Raw genomic sequence first — 17,735 nt, forward strand, 5'->3', positions numbered from 1 at the left:
GAATGGGGGAGGGTCAGAGAGAGAGGGAGACACAGAATCTGAAGCAGGCTCCAGGCTCTGAGCTGTCAGCACAGAGCCCGACATGGGGCTCGAACTCACGGACCGTGAGATCATGACCTGAGCAGAAGTCGGACGCTTAACTGACTGAGCCACCCAGGCGCCCCTGTTCTTTGATATCTTGATGAAGGAGTTATATTGGGATCTTCTAGTTGCTTTGAGTGTCAGTGGAGGTTTTGGCTTGGAAAATACTTCATATTGTGTCTGGTGTAGAAAGGTAAGATAATTTTGTATACTTTAGGGATGGAAGCTAATCTTGACCAACTAAATGAACCACCATATATTGAAGAAGGGCCACTTATTTCACATCCACCCTCATGGCACCAGCCCAGTCAGGTCATATCTTCCGAGGGGACTATACCTCACAAATTGATTTTAGTCTTTGCCCTGTGATTTCTTTCAGCCAGTGAGATATGAGCGGCCTAATGAAGCAGTCTATACCATCTCTGAGCAGAATCCTCCCATCGTTTTGGGCCATTCCTCTTTTCTCACTACTATGAGCCTGTCCTAGATAATGATGATCCCATTAACCTGAATCCTAGAAGGATGAGAGATAGACTTTTGTTGAGGTAAGCCACTAGTGTTTTGAGGTCATTTATTACCAAGACATAATTGAGACTAAAGTGGATATACAGATTTCATTGTTGTATCTTAAGCTCTGTGATCAGGGTTAAGTGTTCCTTTTTATTTACATATTTTAATCTTTTAATGTTTATTTTTTGAGAAAGCGGGCGAGAGCAAGCCAGGGAGGGGCAGAGAGAAAGGAGAGAGAAATCCCAAGCAGCCTCTGCACTCTCAGCACAGAGCCTGGCACAGGGCCCAAGCTCACCACTGTGAGATCATGACCTGAGCCAAAACCAAGAGCAGGATGCTTAACTGACTGAGCCACCCAGATGCCCAAGTCTTCATTTTTAAATAATTATCTGAATATTCCCAGGAACCCATTTGTTATAGTGCCTGCCCCCTTCTTTTAACTGCAGGAAGTTTTCATGAAATTTAGAAGGGCATGAGATCCATTTTCTAAACAAAAAGTCCCAACAGACTTGTTCTTATCTCAGGTGTGAAACCTAAGAGTGCTAGTAGGACAGGATCCATTCTGTTGAAGATCATGTGAAGTTATGTGCACAGGTGGTCACGTGACACACAGAAACTAAGGAATGTCCCTGTTAAGTAAGACTCAGAATGTTGCCTACATGAAACGAGTGTTTCCTTCATCCTGGGGAAGAGGTTTATTTGTACTCTAGGAAGGAAGGACGCAAAGGGGTAAAACAAAGACCTCCTGGATTTAGTTATCCAGTTACCCTATCTGTTTATTCAAAAGTGGAGACAGGGGCGCGTGGGTGGCTCAGTTGGTTAAGTGTCCAACTTTGGCTCAGGTCATGATCTCTCGGTTCGTGAGTTCGAGCCCTGCTTTGGGCTCTGTGCTGACAGCTCAGAGCCTGAAGCCTGTTTTGGATTCTGTGTCTCCCTCTCCCTCTGCCCATCCCCTGCTCACACACTCTCTCTCTGTGTCAAAAATAAATAAGTATTAAAACAAAAAAGAAAAAAAATGGATAGAAAGCCACAGTTTCAGGGCCGATATCAGGGGGACTTTGATTCAGAGAGTTGACTGAGATAGCAAAGACTTGGGCTTTGTCAGAGAGGGGTGAGGTGCTCCTACCCTGGTAGCAGATGGGACAAGGGGATGTCAAGACAAGCTTTTTTCCTGACTGCGTGAGTGTGTGAAAAACAAAGGCTGTCTTTCCTAGGGTTGCACATGTCATCACAGAGGTTGTGTATTGCACTTTTCTAGAACCACAACCTCTTCCACTGGAGGCACTGGTTTACATTTAAGTCAAATCACCAAGCCCCACCAGGGTGAACTAATGGCACACTGTCTGACACCTCACATTTCTATTTCTTATGTGCACATAATTATTATTTTTTAAATATAATTTGTCAAGTTACCTAACATACAGGGTATACAGTGTGCTCTTGGCTTCAGGAGTAGATTCCCATGATTCATCGCTTGCATACGACACCGGGTGCTCATCCCAACAAGTGCCTTCCTCAATGCCCATCACCCATTTTTGCCTCTCCCCTCCCCCACCCCCCATGAACCCTCAGTTCTCTGTATTTAAGAGTCTCTTATGATTTGCCTCCCTCTCTGTTTGAAACTACTTTTTCCCCTTCCCTTCCCCCATGGTCTTCTGTTAAGTTTCTCAGATTCCACACATGAGTGAAAACATATATGCATGTAATTCTTAGGTCATTGATGTTCACAAGCACACCATGCAATTGTTACTTGACTACAGGTTTGTTGTAGCACCCTGTTTCATTTAACTTCTCTGATGCTCATTTTACTCCCTCATCTGCTCTCATGTCACAGCAGCTGTAGCCTGGAGGGTCTTAGCCCTGAGTGGGGTGCCAGGTAAGAAGGAAGATCCACTTGTATGGATACCGTGGTCAAAGAAAACTTAGGTGGATAGGGGGAATGGAATCCAACCCTGCTCCACTAATGAGGTTACAAGGAGCCTGCATGGCCCAGCCCCCACAGGAGGGGGAGGAGAGAGGAAGGGCACCTTCCAAGCATTTTCCTGATAGTCTTACTCCAGTCTGCAGTGGCTGAAGGGATTGTTCTGACCCTTTCCAGGGGCCACCGTCAAACCCTGCTCCTGGTCCTGCTTGTTCCTTGCTGATCCCCCCCATCCCCCAGTCCTCCATGGTTTGGCTGCTGTTGCCTTTGCAGAAGGACCTTATAGGATTTCCACTTATGCCCAGTGATTTTGGGGTGAGTTCATGGAAAAAGACTTTTTCTCTGGATTTTGTGCTGCCTTGAAATGGGGTGATTCTATGATTGGTATTTTAATCATCTGTAAGGAGGGAAGCTTGAGCAAGGCTGGTGCCATCATTGTGAAGGAGCAGCAGTCACTCACTGATGTTGGTCAGGAGAGAGAGCAGTGGCATTTTGTGGCTTAGACAATGTTGCAATTTATCTGTGTTTAGACCGGATCATAAAGTGATCTTGTTTGTGCCTTGATCCATCATGGCCACAGAGTAGATGTGTCTGATGTTCATAGTCTGTAAAAACATTTATGTTCTGCAGAAGGACACCAAGATATAACTGAGGGTACCAGGCCCAGTCCTGGCTATCAGGTGTGGCTTTACTCTTTCTCATACATTGCTTTGAGAAGTGGGGCAGGAGGTGAGCTGGAGAAATGCAGCCCAGCTGTTGGATCCATTGTGGTGTCTGCTCTCAAATAGGGGTCTGGGCTAGACGGAAGGAAAAGAAAAGCATTTTCAGAAAATAATGGAGCCATGAGGAGTCCGACTGGGGGAGGGGGAGAGCTTGGGCTGGTGGCAGCCTAGACCTGCTGCAAAGGGAAGGGCCAGTACTCAGGCAGCCAGGGCGCCCTAGGGCATTCCCTTGAGGGCCACCTCCTTTCCATTCTCTCCAGATGTCTGACCCCTGTCTACCCTCCCCTCTCTCCAACTTACTTCCATCTATTGCCACCCCCTGCCATCCTCACATCAGCCATATCAGTCCCAGAAAATGCTTAAAGGACAGTCCCACAGGGCTTAGGGCTTCCCTCACTGCCAGATGCCATCTTGGAGAGGGTGAGGAAGTAGAAGAGGTGGTACAGTGACCCCCATTTGAGCACCACGGTGCCTGTCCTACAGCACATCTAGAATATTCCAAAGAGCTAATGGAACTGATACAAAACAGAAATTTCTATTATGGAAAGCATTTTGCATAAAACATTCACAGCACTGAAAAAGTACTTCAATTCAGAAAAAAAAGATTTAGCTGTTCCTCGGAAAAAGTTTAAGCCATTCATGACTTAAGAGAATAAAATGGCGCTCTGTACAATGGATCCAATATGTACATGTGGGCGTGTGTATGCGTGCACACATATTCCTTGGGTAAATGTTGGGTGCCAAGTTGACTACTGAGTCATTCTCACTGGGCACATTGAACCGACTCTCTTGGAGACAAATTTCCTCATGGGTTTAAAGTGCATCTTTATAAAAGAAGTCTTACCCATTTGGGGGGGAATCTGAGGACTTTTTTTCTTCCTCCAGGAGGGTACACCTTTCTTTTTCCCAGATTGTATTCTCAAACTCTTTACTTAAGAAGAATGACGACGAAAGATGTTGGCAATTACTAAATGTTAGCGTATGAGATGTCCTTTAACTGGTGAATGGATAGGTAAAATGTGGTGTATTTTATAATGCAATGTTATTCAGACATGTAAGTTAATGAAATACATGCTATTAACATGGGTGAACCTTGCAAACATTATGCCGAGTCAAAGAAGCCAGACATGGAAGGCCACTATTGTTTGATTCCATTCATATTGAAATGTCTAGAATAGACAAATCCATAGACACAGAAAGTAGATTAGTAGTTTCTACTAACTATTAAGGGAGGAGGGAGAATGTCACTGAGTGCTGACTGACAGGGGGTTTCTCTTTAAAGATGATGAAGATTTTCTAAAATTAGCTAATGTTGATAGTTGCATAACTCTTCCAATATTCTAACAACCAGCAGATTGCACACCGTAAAAGGATATGAGTTTTTCTGGTGAATGAATTATATCTCAATAAAACTGTTATAAAAAAGAGAATTAACTTATAAAAAGACAGTATAATGGAAAGGGTCATGAAATGTTTACCACCCGAGTAAGTGAATGTGCAGAGGAAACTTCAAAAACAATTCACATTGAAAAATTGCTTCAAATGAACATGTAAATGAAAAAGTCACACACTATTGTGAGACTTAAGGTCTGTGCTATTAATGCTTGTCAACATATTGTATTGACAGACCACACGTTTTAGATTAAAATTGTCTGATTCACTGTAATTTGAATAATTATGTAATATATCTTTGACCAGAAAAAAGGTATTTTAAAGTAGGCATTTAATTGTGTGGATGAACTTCAAGAAATTTTCAAATGAAGAAATTAACAAATATTGGAAATTTCAAAAGCATGGCATGAATAATAAGATCTGATTATGTTGAAAATGAAAGAACATTAAAAAGTAACGCAAAAACATCCATTCATCTCCAATGATTCACTTTCTTTCTTCAGTCAAACAGAAAATAACATCAGTATAAGGAATGTTACTTTATTTGCCAAGAGATATTGCATATGACTCTGTATAAGTATTAATGGTAAACTTAGAAAAGTATTGCCCTAAAAAATTGTGAAAACATAATATTTTATCAATCACTAATATTGGTAATAATTATATTCAAAATTAAGTTTCTGTTAATCAATATTTGAATACTTAATAACATAATTATTATATTGATAAAATATAGTTATTCTATTAATAATTATTTCATAACCCAGTATCAGTAATGAGCCCAGATGATATAAAATTGTTAACAAAGTTGGAATTTATAATATGTTTACTATTAGAACACTCAATTATAATTGATGTTTAATATTTTTGTTAATTATTCTATGACTTAAATTGTAGTTATTAATGTATCATTTAAAGTTACCCTTTTATTTTAGATGCTTTCACATCATTCTGGTATTCTAAGATATTCATGCCATTTTTCTCTTGGCTCCCAGACTTGATAAAATTCAACGTTATCACTGAATCCTGCTGTTCTAAAATCTGAGGCTCCTTGCTGTCTGGGTGCTACAAGAAGAAATGAAAGTAAGTTTTAGTATCAGTCATATTTTATTTCCAGTATTCAATTTAAGAAGTTCAAAATAGGGGCACCCTGGGTGGCTCAGTTGGTTAAGCGTCCGACTTTGGCTTAAGTCATGATCTCATGGTTCATAGATTTGAGCCCCAACCACTGACCGTGTGGAGCCTACTTGGGATTCTCTCTCCCTCTCTCTCTACCCCTCCCCGACTCACTCTTTCTCTCTCTCTCAAAATAATAAACTTAAAATTTCAAAATAAAAAGTGAAATTCCCAAGAACGTAAATTTTATTAAATGTGATGGAAATGGGTACGTACAAAGTGTATTTCTTCTCATTCAATCCTAGGGTCCTTTTCAGAACTATTTCACATGCATATAGTCCTAAGGAACCAGTGGTAGTTCTCTGTGAATACATTGGTTAAGCTGTCACTGCTGGGATCCTAATGACATGGAAGACAGTGTGAGACCCTAGGAACCTGACAGAAGTAGCTAGAAATTTCATAATGTATTCAGATCTTAAGATTTCCTTAACACCAATTTTATGTCATAGCACATCTTCTTACCTCTAATCTTGGACTCATCATAGCACATACTTCATTTTTTATTGCTAATTATCTAGTGTAGCCCTTTCTTCATATTCCTCGTAACACATACTATACATGAATATGAATAAATATACATTCACTTATATTTATAGAATAAATTATTTATAATATACTCATGTACTTATTATATGTTCTGATAATATTCTTCTGTTATTATTATTTTTATATTCTGTTATTTTGTCTAAGAAAAAGACCTGTTGATGGAGCGCCTGGGTGCCTCGGTCGGTTAAGCGTCTCTTAGTTTCGGCTCAAATCATGATCTCATGGTTGTGAGTTTGAGCCCCATATCAGGTTCTGTGGTGCATTGTGGAGCCTGCTTGGGATTCTCTGTCTCTTCCTCTCTCTCTGCTCCTCCCCATCACTCTCTCTCTCTCTCTCTCTCTCTCAAAATAAATAAACTTAAAAAAAAGACTAGTTGCCTTTCTGAAACCTGCAATGTCCCAAATAGTCTATCAATTCTATAAATTAGGTATGCTAACTGAAGAAATATAAATGAATAGTCTAACCAAATAATCAGACCTCAATTCTAGAATCTTTCTTCTATTCTAATTTTGTTTTCCTTAATTATCTCTCAGTCCACTGAGGAAATACAAAGTGTTATTAAAGAAAATGCTTCTATCGGCTGAAACTCAGATTCCATTATTTTGTTTTAAAGCGCCTTGGTTAATGCAATTATTTAACAGAAAAAAAAGTTTTTTGTTTTTTAGCAAAATTATGTTTTTTAGGAAATTGTGCTTTCAGTTTATTATGGGATGTATATTCATTTGCTACATGCCTTTCCTTCCCAGATCCAATTCTAAAACATCCTTAGGTTGGATCCAGTATCATAATCAAAATTCGTAAACAAAATTTATAACATCAAGAGGAATAAAAACTCAAGTTCTAAAGAGATAGATAATTGGAAACAAGATACCAAAGAGATTGGTGGACTTGGTGCCCAGTGTGGTGTGCTGACAAACAGATCTTTGCTGAGAGGCGATTTGCCTGGACCCATGTTGGGCTTGCCTTGGACATCATTAGATCCCTCAGGCACATTTGATATCGAAGAACACTTCGAGTAAATCAGTACTCAGTGATGTGTCCAGGGGCCGCGTCTCATCTGGGTCATGCTGGTGGTCAGAGCCTTAGGCCCAGCCTACGTGGACAGTCTGTTTAGGTTCAGGATGTATTGGGAAACCTCCAGGCAAAGGCGGTTCTAGAGCATTAACTGATGAAGCCCCAATATACTTGCTTTAGTTGGGGACAAATCTGCCAATCTCCAAAGTATTCATAATTCAATATGATCAAAGAAAACCCAAAGTCATATGATCAAGAAAAATGTCGTGTAGCTAAAAGCTCACACTGCTTCTTTGGCTGTGGAAGGAGGGTGCTTTCTCTGGGCTACTATTTCCCTCCAAATGACCACTGGGTAATTTGTCTTCAGAAACTAAGTAAGAGCCTCTTTGGAAATTTTTTAATAATAGTCTCATTCATCTGTGGCCAAGGGCAGAGATGTGCATCCTTTATGCCCATCTCTGCCAGACTGGGAAGTCGTCTGTATTTTGTTAAGTTGAGCAACAGAATACATTTACTCCTGGACCACCCACCTCATTAAGATCAGCCATTCTTGAGGACCTCAGGGTCATCAGGCCAGTGACTTGCTGTAGCCCAGCTCGTGTGTAGATGGTTATTTCTGCCTGTGACTTGCTATGACCTCTGCACCAACAATACTCCAAGGGTCGAAGGGCAGCTGCATACCCACAGCCTTGTGTAAGTGTCCTAGCAGCCCTGCGGTAGTGAGAGGAAAATGATCCCGGAAGAAGTAGGGCTTCCCAAGGTCCAGTTGTGGTGGGCTGGTTCTCAACAGGGGCCAGTGCCTCTCGGGTCACGTGCTCTTGTTCTGTCCTGGTGGAAGACAGAGCTCTAAACTATTTGTGCACGTCACCTTCACCTGTCACCAGGTTGGCCAGGCCGGGGCTGAGGATGGAGGTGACAATCTGGGAGCAGGGGAGGGTCGACAGCTCTGCTGAGGTCCCTTCCATTCCCAAGATAGGCCCTGAGATGGGGAGGGAGAAGGACATTAGAACAGAGAAGGGAATTAGGGGTCCTGAAAAGTGTTTTCACCATCATACTTTGGCCTTGGGCTAGCCCTGGTAGAAGAACACTGGGTTGAAGTGTTAGCCTTAGGAGGGTGAAGCACCGTGTGGCCACTGGTTAAATCCGAGTACAGATTCCCTCTTAGGCACCCCAGGGACTCCACTTTACCAAATTCTCAGTCACTGAAGTGTGCACCCTGAGAGGCCGGTTCTGAGCGATGATAGTCAAGGCCAGTGGGGTCAGCAGGGATGGAGTAGGATGCTATAAGGAAAAAAAATGTGAAATTGGATGGCCTCTGAAGGAAAACTCCCTGTCTGTGTTGGTAAATCTTCGTGTAGAGTTGGATTTTGAGGCTGGAGGCTGAAGGCATCTGAATCCACAGGCAGGTCTCCTCGGAGCTGTTGATACAGTTAAATCCATGGTGGATACTGAAGGAAGTGATGCTGGGCCTACGGAAGTTTCACAGACCACTTTCTTTCAAAAATTACTTATCAGTTAGCTATATCAGTCTTTGTAAGTAGCATCAACTCAAGATAAACTCTCGTTATGGGATCTTAAGAAACAGCCATCTCTGAAATACTGTCCTTACACAGCCTAGGACAAAGAAACAAGGCACTCACCAAATTTACTTCCAAACGAAATCCATTTATGAAGCACTATCTTCAAAATAGTAATTCTTCTGAGCTTCAATTTTGAGCAAATATACAATTACTTAGCAACAGTAGTGAAAACAATTACAAGAAAGTCCAAACTGACATCAGAAGACGGAAAAAGTATTCCTGTTGTCATTCTATAGTAATGACAAAAATGTAACTCATATTTTGTGTAATGAACATTTATTAAAAATTACCCTAAAATTATAATCTTGTTAGTTCTCCATTTGAGGTATTGTACAATCACTTAAATCAAGAAAACAAAGAGAAAGAAATCGAAATTATTTCAGAAGAAAGACAAAATTCTTGCTGTGTTTCTGATTATTTCAGTGGACTTGTTAACAAGAACAAAGAAACTGTCATTACAACACCTCCAAATAGAATGACCTGGAAACACTGAATTTCGAGAGTCACACTGAAAAAACCCTACAGTTCTAGAATATTATCTAAGGTCGCCAGTGGCCTGGAGTGAGCCAGAGACCTTGTCACACTCTGAACTTGAAGACAGACTCAGACTCAAGTGCCGGTGATACCAGATGGTGACACGAATTAGTGACTTTGCCCTGCTGTCCTCAGGGCAGCTGGGGAGGGAATCACTCACTGAGATGTATATTATTATTTCAGAGAAGACCCGAAATGTTTCTTCTAATACTACCTAAGATACCCCCTTGTGTTTATTTTGATAGTGAGCTCTACAATCTTTTGTCGGTGTGTAAGCAGTGTCCCCTTGGTGCCTAACTGGGATCCCACATGGTAGTGACTTCTTAAGCGTTTCTTTCACACCCTCACAGAGCCTGAAAAGCCCCCTCTAGCTGTGGTTTCCTTCACCTCAGGGGCAGTTCTTGTTGTCTGGCACTCAGAGTTTTCTGCTGAACCCCTCTCTGCTACCATGTCCCCACCAATGGTTGACTCTGTCCTTGAAAGCTGTGCCCATGTGCTTCCAGCTTGCATGCACCTGGCTGCGGCCCATGCTTACTCACAGTCGCCCTGTTTCCTTCTTCTGAGTGAACGATGCTTACCATTTTCCTCCAGGAAACATCCTCATACTGCCAACACTTTGAACCCATCTACAAGGCAAGCACAGTTTAAACACAGGCAGACAGTTTTTCAGAGAGTGGAAGTGAATGGAATTTGGGGGTAAAAGTCCCAGATTCAATACCAGGTGTGTCCTCAGCTTCGTTTGTGATGCTAAAAGGAACAGCTTAGTGGAGGGTTTACATGTGCCACGGGCTTTACGTAAATTCCTCTCTGCTAACCTGCACAACAACCCTCATCCACGCTCGAGCTGGGATGGTTGAGGGCAGGCAGACTTAAATCACCTGTCCAGAGTACCTGGCTAGCAAGGTGCAGAGGTGAGGCTCACCCCAGGAAGCCTGGCTTCAGAGCTTGAGGTGTCAACCAACTGAATGTTGTGTGATTTGGAGCTTGTTTGAGTTTGAGCCTCAGTTTCCTCACCTCTACATGCCATCCCCTTCCTCAAGGAGAGCCAGAGTGAGCTTCAGTGAGATCAATAAAAACCTGGTGTGGAGACAATATGGCACTCTGTGCTTTGGTAGTCGTGTGCCCACAACATTCATTCCTGCATCCAGGGAAGACTTGATCAGTGCATGCACTTTTCCGCCTCCTCACTTGGAACTGTCCAGGCCAGTGAAATGATCTGGGTCCCTGAGATCCAGTGGCTTTTCCTTTAACACAACAGCACCCGTGCTCTCTGCTGCTCAACTTTGGTTTAGGAGTTCCATCCTTACCATGTCTCTTTCCTTGGCATCTTCTTCCAACTTTCCCACAACCCTGGTTCACAACCATTCCCACACCCACATTAACGTGGAGTATATGACTCACCGTCAAGGGTCAACCTCAAAGGGGCTGGCCCATCACCCATGCGAGAGGGTGGAGCAGTCTGTAAGATAAAGCTGAGGTTCCTTAGGGAATGTGTGGGCAGCGGGGAACAACAGGGTCCTAGGTAAGGCTTGAAAGAGGCACCACAGGCATGTGGGTTCTGCCCAGAACTGCCAGAACTGTATGAGGTCTCAGGTCCTGCCTGACTGGATTCATCCATTCATTTCTTGCTCGATTCCCCAGATCCTTAATGAGTGCCTGTTATGTGCTGGACAGGAGAGGGCTCAGTGAGAATAAGATTCACCTTTACCGTTCAGAGGGAAATGCAGACACTACATGGGCAACAAACATGAAAATAAAATTATTTCGGAGAGGATGGGTTCTATGAGGCCGTGAATAGGGAGAAGGGATCAAGAGGGACACAGTGAGCGCAGTCAGTAGGGTGTGGTGGTCATGAAAGTCACTTTCGAAGTCAGGAGCAGAGCTGGTATTAAATGAAGAAGGCAGCACCCACCTGTCTGGGGAAAGGTGTTCCTGGCAGAGGAAATAGCCAGTGTGAGGCTCTGAAAAACAAACAAACAAACAAACAAACCTGACCTTGACATATTAACAGAACATTAAGAAGCCTTTCCTGATGGAAGGCAGAATTCTAAACTGTCCATCCACATCAGTTCCAGTTGTCACTGGGTGGCAGGTGGTCACAGGGTTGGTAGTCTGGAAGGGACAAGGGTTGACAGACTGGCCTTTTGAGGTCCTTTCTAATCCCAAGTCCAGACTTGTGATGGAGACAGGAGGTGAAGGGCACAGAACAGAACCGAGGATCAAGGCCCTGAAAATGTCTCTGTTAGAATAATTTTCTTCTGGGGGCTGGCCTGGCTGAAGAGGACTGGGTTTGTCCTATGAATTCAGAAGGGGCCCACCTGGGGCACCTTTCAGAGTTAAGATTAAGATTGAGTCTTAAGAATCATCCCAGGTACTTTAGCTTGCAGAACGTAAAAAGCTTGTGGTCTTAGGGTTAAACATGAGTTCAGTGCTTCTCTTACACATTCTGATGACTCCCATGTCTTCTGTACCAAACTGAACTGAAACGTGTTCTTTGAAAGGCTGGTTCTGGTAGGTGTCAGTCAGGGTCATGGTGGTAGAGGGTGAGTGGAGAGCACTGACTCATAAGTGTGGGAAACTGGGTTGCTCCTGGAGCAAAGCTCCCTCTCTGGGCTGCTAATCGAGGCCAAAGCTCCATTCTGAGGATGAAGGATGAAGGTGGCAGAATTCATAGGGCAGGTCTCTTTGGAGCCATCATTACAGTTACACATGATGAATGCCGAATGGGTGCTTGGCCATATAAAATGTTTCACAGCCTTACCTTTTCTTAAGTCAAACGTTGATTTTGTTAAACATACTAGTGTTATAACTAGAGTAACTCGGCTCTTGTCTCAACTAAAATAAACGTTGTGTTTCACATCTCCCGGTTGTGAGTCCACTCATATAAAATTGCCACTTAGTGTCTGTGTTATGGGGCCTTGTTAAATATAGCCAACCAAAATACCGTTCTTACTTATATACTAGCAATGAAAGCAGAAGAGGAAAAAAATATCAGTCATTTTAAGAAAAAAGAAAATTCTGTGTTTCTGATTATTTTAGTGGACTTTATTAATAGCTACAAAATACTGTCATTACACCTACAAATAGAACAACATGGAGACATTGGATTTCGAGAGTCACACTGAAAAAATGTATAGTTCTAGAACATTATCTGAGAACTACAGCCCTATCCGGTTTGTACATGAGCAGTGAGTGGTCTGTGTAAAAGGCCTGCAGGTCACCAGTGGCCAGGAGTGAGGCAGAGACCTTGCCACACTCTGAACTTGAAGACAGGCTCAGACTCAAATGCTGGTGATACCAGATGGTGACACAAATTAGATCTAGTGCTCAGAGTAGGGCAGAGGGAATATTCCCTGGGTTTCAGCTGCTCCTGTTGCCAAGAAGCACTCACGAGATTATTTCCGATGTTACTTTATGGACCCTCTCACATTTGTTCCCATAGTTATCTCCAAAATGTTTTTGCCACTTCCAGAAAGGATCCCCCAACCGCTGCCCCCGGTTCTAATTAGGACTGCATTTGCCAGTTGCATTCCCACTGTTTCTTACCCACTCACAGTGAGCCTGGAATGACCAGCCCTGAATTCCCTTGATCTTTCCCAGCTCCAGGGACTATTCCTGTGATCTGCACTCAAGGCCGAGCCCCTTTCCCACCTGCACCCTCTGGTGTTTGGCTCGGTCCCTGGAAGAGTGTGCTCAGATGTGTCCTCCCTGCAGACACCTGCCCAAGCATATGCATGTTCACAATTTCCGGGGGCACCTCTTCCTGAGTAAGTGACCATTTCCCTCCATGAGAGGTTCTCACACTGCATTTTGGTGCAGTGTGACAGCCAGTAAAACTCAGAGGCAAAACGGCTTTCCAGAGAATGGAAAATGAATGCGATTTGGGGACGGATGTCCCAGATGCAATGCCAGTTATGTCATTAACTTAGACTTGTGATTGTAAAAATAGCAACTTATTTGACCATGGGCTAAGTGTTTTCCATAAACTCATCTCATTTAACCTGTACAACTCTGTCAGAGGTGAGGAGTTTGAGGGAGCAGGTCTAGGTGACGTGCCCAAAGATACCCAACTGGGAAGGTACAAAGGGGAGCCTGGTCCCTGGGCTTCAGAGCACAAGCTGACAACCACCCCTTAATGTTTTATAACTTGAAGCTTGTTTGAACTTCCATCTCCCCATCTCTACATGTAACCCTTGCACTAGAGGGCAGCCCTATGTGGGTTTTGAGTGGGATGAAGTGGAGAATAGCACGGAGTTCCTATGAAAGTCTGTGCTTTCTTGAGTTCTGTGCTTTGCAAATATTTGCCATGACTTCTAGGGAAGAGCTGAGTGTTGAGTGCTTGCAAGTTCCTCCTTGCTAGGGACTATCCAAACCAGTGGAAAATCTGGGCCTTGAAGTCCAGTGGGTTTTCTTTTACCATAAAAGCACCTGAGCTCCTTCCTGCTCAACACTCAGTACAGGAGGCAGTGACCACCCCACTGTGTCTCTTTCAGTAACATTGCTTCCTCTTTCCCTACAACCTTGAGTTTCCTCTACCTTCTACATGAACTGCATTACTGTGGAGCCTTTGACCTGAAACCCACACATGAGACAGGAGCCGTTTCTAGGATAAAGCCTGCATTCTTCAGGGAACATTCAGCCAGTGGGAACAGCTGGGTCCAGGTTTGGCTCCAAGGAGGCACCACACGTATGTGGGAGACCCACCATTACCGTCTGGGCAGGTCTGAGGCTGCATGGCTGTCTTCCCACTGGAGTCACTTGTTCATTTCTTGCTCAATTTCTGCAACCCTCGAGTGCCTTTCATGCTCTAGACAGGAGAGAGGCCTCAGCAGGAATAAGATAATCTCTGTTCTACTTGTCCTTGTAGGGCGGAGGGTGATGCAGAAAATACATGCGAATAAACATGGAAATAAGATGATTTCAGAAAGGATGGGCACTATGAGGCCATACGTGGGGTGAAGTGATAGAGAGGAATGGATGAACACAACCACTAGTCTGTGGTGGTCAGGAAAGGGCGCCCTTCAAGAAGACAGGACCAGAGTGGGTGTCAAAATGAAGGAGGCAACACCCACCCATCTGGGGAAAGGTGTTCCTGGTGGAAGAAATGACACGAGTGAGCTTGAGATGCTGGTTGGACAGAAGGATGGTCAGTGGCTGTGTAGGAGGGGCGTGGGCCTGCACATGTCTGGACCAGGACATGCATCACCTCACGGGTCACTGGAGCATGGATTTGAATCTCAGTGTGATTTAGAGGCATTGGTGGGCTTTTAGCATCATGGCCTCATGGTCTCATTTAGGGTCTTAAGTTGTTTCCATTTGCTGTACAGTTGTAAAGTGGAGACGATTCAGGGAAGGAGGGAGTAGGGGTTGACTGCTGGCCTCTGAGGTCCTTTCCATCCCTAAATCCATGCTTGTGATGGGGCAGGGTGATTCAGGACACAGGACTGGGAAGAGAGTCGGGGTCCTGGAAAGGCATTGTCGCCTTCATAATTTTGCCTGGGTCAGGTCCTAGGTGAAGAGTTGCTGGGCTTGACCTTTGAACCCAGTCAGGGCTCCCCTGGGCACCTTTCAGAGTCAAGGTTAACGTTGCCTCTCAGTACCCTCAGGAGTGCAGGTTGAGTGGGGTGGAAGCAGGTGGCCTCAGGGTTAAATCTGATTCACATTCACATCAGGAACAAAATAATCCACAATTCTCAATGTTGTAATTCTGTCAGGTCTCCTATTGAGATGTTGTGTAATCACTTTATACAATGGCAATAAAACCAGAAGAGAAGCATCAAAATTATTTTAAGAGAAAGGCAAAATGAAATACTGGTTTCCTGGATTATTTTAGAAGACTTCCTAAAAACAACATAAACTGTAATTATGCTGTTTGCAAATAGAATAAAATGAAGCAATTAACTTAGTGTCACATTGAAATAATCTACAACTATAGAACATTATCTACGAAGTATGAACCCCATGTGGTTTTCATTTTAGACATTACATAATCACTTAATAGCAATAAAACTTAAATTGTATTAGAAAATGATTTTAGTGGAGAGAATAAGAACATTTTGCTGTGGTTCTGGTTCTGTAATTGTAGGATCAATGGAAAATGGGGTCAACTGGGTGGTGATTCACTTCTGTTTTCAGGTGGTGTGGACAGTCTTTGGTGCAGAGACATTTCCTGTGGCTGATGGAGGATGAGGAGAAATTGTGGGGCCAGTGAAGCCCCTCGTTGGAGAAGATTCCTAGGCTATTTTTTTTCTGAATTTCTGGCATGGGGGAAGACTGGCATGGGGGAAGAACCTGAGCTATCCGCTTAAGCTTTTCTAAAACATCTGAAGTCTGACAGCAGCAGCCCTGCCCCCATCTTCTGCAATGTTTGCCTGGAAGCTTTATCTGACTTCCTTGATCAGGCTTCCTTGAAGTTGAGGATTTTTGTCCAGAGCATCTCTAAGAGCTCCCTGATTTTTTTTTTCTTCATTTTCCTGATGGATTTTGCAGAGGTTAACAGCGACAGTGACTTGATTTTGGTTCTCTGATGTTGCTTGTAAAGACTGGGTTTTTCTGGTAATGTCAGCCATTTGTTTGACTTGTTTCAGATCTTGAGATTTCTCCTCATTGGGTAGTTTTGGAATGTCTCCTCTACAGGTCTTTATTCATGGTCTCCAACTTTCTTATTGCTGGTACTGTGTCTCCCCAAAGGGTTCCGGTGAACCCTTCTGACTCAGGCCCTTGAAACACATTTTCACTTAGTCATAGCTTCTCAAAAATGTATTGTCTTTCCTCCAGAGGGGCAGAGTCTCCAGTGTCCACTTTGTCCCTCTAGGAAGTCAGGTATATATTTTAAGTCAGATCTCGATAACGGTGAATCTGACCATGACTATCACGACTGCCACTGCACGTAGCAATGAGTGGGGAGCTGGGTCTGGCCTAAGGCCCCCTAGAAGTTCTGCAGGACCAGCAGCACACAGATCATCATGAATACTGGCACACCCACCGTGGCCCAGAGGCCACTGTGAAGTCACATCACATCCAGAATATCATTTTTATCACCATTATGAGAACCCTCACGTGCAGTAACACTTTGTCCTTCATGTCCTCTGCTTCGGACTTTGTCAGACCCTGTCCTTCCTGGGGAAGAAGACTTCAGGCTGAGTCAGGAATAAGGGAAGTGGGAGCACAGCCAAGGGCCCGGACTGAGGCAGATGACAAAGTCAAGCTCTCTTGGCATCGTCTGGTGCCACTGCCTCCACACTCATCGTCTCCACATTGGAGTGAACTTTGTCTTTACCTGGGACTTGGTTTTGTGTGTGGCCAGGCTGGTCACAACACTCAAATTAGGTACCTGATCTGGTTGCTTGCCAGAACAGAGCTGGTTCCAGGCAGGGCATATGGAAATCCATGTGATATTAAATCTCTTGCACCCAGGGGCCTGCCAAGGGTGGGTGACCCTGTGCCAAGGATGTGATGCTTAGATGGCACCGATGACACACAGTGAGTGTGAGTGCTATGGACACTTGCTTGACCCACACCTGCAAAGGAAGCAAACAGAAGCCCTGGCCGAGCGGGCATGGAGGCAGGTGATGGAAGTGTGGATTCTACCGTCTGCTCCCCTGGAGGATGCTAGTGACAGGGGTGAGGTTGCCCGAGTGCAGTCTGTGAATGAAGGGGCAGGGGTGGGGATATCAGGTTCTTGGGCTGGTGGGCACACATCCCTGTCAGCCGCTGCCTTCATCCCTCACTAGGCATCGGACTTCAGACAATGCATACAGTGTTTTACTGGAGACCTTTTTCTAGGAGTGCAAAATACCTATGAAAGAAGTGAAATTTATTAAGAAGCTTAAAAAAATTTTTTTAATGTTTATTTTTGAGAGAGACACAGAGTGCGAGTGGGGGAGGGGCAGAAAGAAAGGGAGACACAGAATCTGAAGCAGGCTCCAGGCTCCGAGATGTCAGCACAGAGCCTGCTGCAGGGCTTGAATTCATGAACCATGAGATCATGACCTGAGCCAAAGTCAGACAGTCAACCAACTGAGCCACCCAGGCGCCCCTGAAGTGAAATTTATTAAATTAAAACAATTTTGTTCTCTTCGTGTTGTATTTAATTAACTTTTTCATCCCTAGGATCACTAAGATTTTCTCTTAGTTTTCTCCTAGAATGTTTACAGATTTAGCTCCTGAAATTGGCCTATGATACAGCCTGAGTTAGTTTTTGTATATGGTGTGAGGTAAGGGTAAAGGTTCATACATATATTTTATTGTTTCAGTACA

The 17,735-nt window shown here is 43.8% G+C and overlaps 1 long non-coding RNA gene across 1 annotated transcript; it reads left to right on the forward strand.

Annotated features, from left to right (window-relative positions):
- On the forward strand, positions 1–15,712 carry LOC109245683 (uncharacterized). Its single transcript, XR_002071030.2, has 5 exons — positions 1–626; positions 2,426–2,467; positions 2,690–2,827; positions 5,622–5,709; positions 13,077–15,712. It is a non-coding gene; the product is annotated as an uncharacterized LOC109245683 (long non-coding RNA).
- Positions 15,713–17,735: the final 2,023 nt, after the last annotated feature.

The sequence above is a fragment of the Panthera pardus genome, unplaced genomic scaffold, assembly GCF_024362965.1.
Source record: "Panthera pardus isolate Hobbes unplaced genomic scaffold, ASM2436296v1 HiC_scaffold_19, whole genome shotgun sequence".
Taxonomy (NCBI): domain Eukaryota; kingdom Metazoa; phylum Chordata; class Mammalia; order Carnivora; family Felidae; genus Panthera; species Panthera pardus.